General features: G+C 39.8%; 1 long non-coding RNA gene across 1 annotated transcript in view; it reads left to right on the top strand.

Annotated features, from left to right (window-relative positions):
- LOC125034531 overlaps positions 1-2,500 on the top strand; it is a 236,106-nt gene that overhangs the window by 206,760 nt on the left and 26,846 nt on the right. The gene's annotated exons all lie outside the window — the stretch shown is intronic.

Here is a 2,500-nt window from a genome sequence, read left to right as displayed (position 1 = left end):
ATATATATATATATATATATATGTATGTATATATATATTATTTTTTATTTTTTCCCAGGTTATTAATGGAGGCATCCTTCCAAAATTAGCAAAACTTCAGTTCGGTCAGACTAGACATTCTGACATGGAAGTACACACCAAGAACGATTAATTCACGCTGAACAAGTTAACAGTATTGATTGTAAGAGAAGAGTTACACATTGTGTGTACATTAAAGTTAGTTAATTAGTTAATTTGTTGTTAATACATACGTGTATATAAATTTTAGTGTCGATTGCTGTCGTATAGATGTATATCAATTTATATTTTATTTGCCAATTTCAGTCGTAAACAAGTACATAAACAAATTGTTATACATCACTGTAGCCATTTTTCGGTAATTATTAAATCTTTGAGCTTTAAGTAAATCGGCCAGAAGTGATAATAATGAAAGCGTAGATATTTTATAGATACTTCAAAATCAATTCTGGATCTCATACTTTGTCTGTGATTTGCGAATTGTGGTAATGACGTCACTGAGATCATCACAAGATGATTGGCTAGCGGGAAGCGAGGAGATGCAAGGTTGCTAGCGCGTGATAAACGTGTAATTACGACACCACAGCCGTTGTCATGGTTACTGAGTATATACATACCGTATGCAAATTAGATGTTATGTAGCCCAAATCGATCATAATTATTAAGCTCGCTAAGATTTGCGTAGCGGCAGGGGCTGTAATGATTGATCTGCCCGATGATCTAGTAGCAAATAAAATAGTAATTTCTTCATTAGAAAAGCCAGTCGAAATCACAGTTTGCCGAATTTAATTTTAAATTAGAGAATGTTACTCTATCGTGATTATATGTGTCGGGGTGGAAACCGATCATAATGTTTTGATTTCAGGGACTAAGTCTAAATTATATTCCTTTTTAAACGAGAGCTATATTTTCGAGTCCTTTGAAAGGGGGGAATTACCACGGCCCTCCGCGTTTCACAAGCGACGTTACAAATATCCGATTCGGAGAACATTACTCAAGTGTTCTATTCTCCTCTAGCAACGTCCTATGTTATGATGGCCTTTGAATAGGACAATAGGGGAACGTTTTCTGGGTTTTTTTCTTGTTTTTTTTGAGGGGGGTCTATTTCATAAAGGCTCTATATCTGACTCTGGCCTTCGTCTTGACTACTTCTTATCCAATGTCTTGAATAGCCGCAGGAGGTGAGATACGCTCCTGCGGGAAGGGACGGACACTGCTAGATATGATTTTCCCTTCGGTATTTCTTCACATTTGACGAAGGTAGTGTCGTGGTCGGTCGACAGGAGGGGAATAAGGTGATTCCTTTGCACAGGGTGGCGATGGGTGTGTGTGTGTGTGTGTGTGTGTTTGTTTGTTTGTTTGTTTGTTTGTTTGTTTGTTTTACTTGTAGACATTTTACTACGTAAGGATATCAGACACGCATGTACGTAAGTATACACACGAACACACACTCACAAAAAGATATACGCACACTCCTCAGAAAAATAAACACATTCTCAAGAATACACCAACACATATACCCCCCCCCCCCCCACACACACACACACCCGAGTCTATGAATGAAAAACCGCAAACATGCATGCCTGGACCGTTATCTGATCTCAAGCACACATTGGTGTAGTTGTTATGTTCAACTTTCCTTGTGCGCTGAAAACTGTTACGCATTTTGCTTTCTCTGTCCCTCTATCCCTTGCACATAGTGTTTGTGGTTGACTGTAGTTGTAGTTGCAATGATGGCTAGTAAAATTCGAGTTGCAAATGATAATGCTAAGGATCGAGTAGGGTCGAAAGTAGTATTTTGTACAATGTTACAGTAAAACATTTTAAAAAGTAGTATGGTAAGACGAAAGAACTGGAGTAGGAGAGGAAGAGACAAAAGAAGAGGAGAGAGAGAGAGAGAGAGAGAGAGAGAGAGAGAGAGAGAGAGAGAGAGAGAGAGAGAGAGAGAGAGAGAGAGAGAGAGAGAGGGAGAGGGTGAGAGAAAGAAAGAAAGAAAGAGAGAAAGAGGGAGAAAAAAAGAAAAGGAGAGAAAGAGAGACAAACAGAAATATTAAAACAAATGAGAAGCCCAAAAAGAAAGAAATAGCCACGAAAAGCAGCCAGAGCGCGAGGCCGGCGTGCGTGTGTATATCCATGACTCCGGGTGGCTGGGCCGTAGGTGGCGCAGAGGCCAGGTCGCCCATAAACAATGCCAAGCTGTCCACCCAGACCTGTCTTGCGGTACTTCACCTTGGCGATGTCTCTCTTCTTTTGTTTACACACTCGCTCCCTGTAAATAATTTGTTGATAATTCTTTAAGCGGGGTGGCTCTTGTGGTGTCTTTTGTCCCTCCCTCTCTCTCTCTCTCTCTTTCTCTCGTTTTCGTCTTTTTTTTTCTCTCTCTCACGGTTTTATTCTCTCTCTCGGGGTTTATTCTCTCACGGTTTTACTTTGTCTCTCGGTTTTATACTCCTTCTAGTTTCTTTTTATAGTTTCTCTCTCT

Source organism: Penaeus chinensis, chromosome 18, assembly GCF_019202785.1.
Source record: "Penaeus chinensis breed Huanghai No. 1 chromosome 18, ASM1920278v2, whole genome shotgun sequence".
In the NCBI taxonomy this organism is placed as follows: Eukaryota; Metazoa; Arthropoda; class Malacostraca; order Decapoda; family Penaeidae; genus Penaeus; species Penaeus chinensis.
This window is presented reverse-complemented; position numbering and strand designations above follow the sequence as displayed.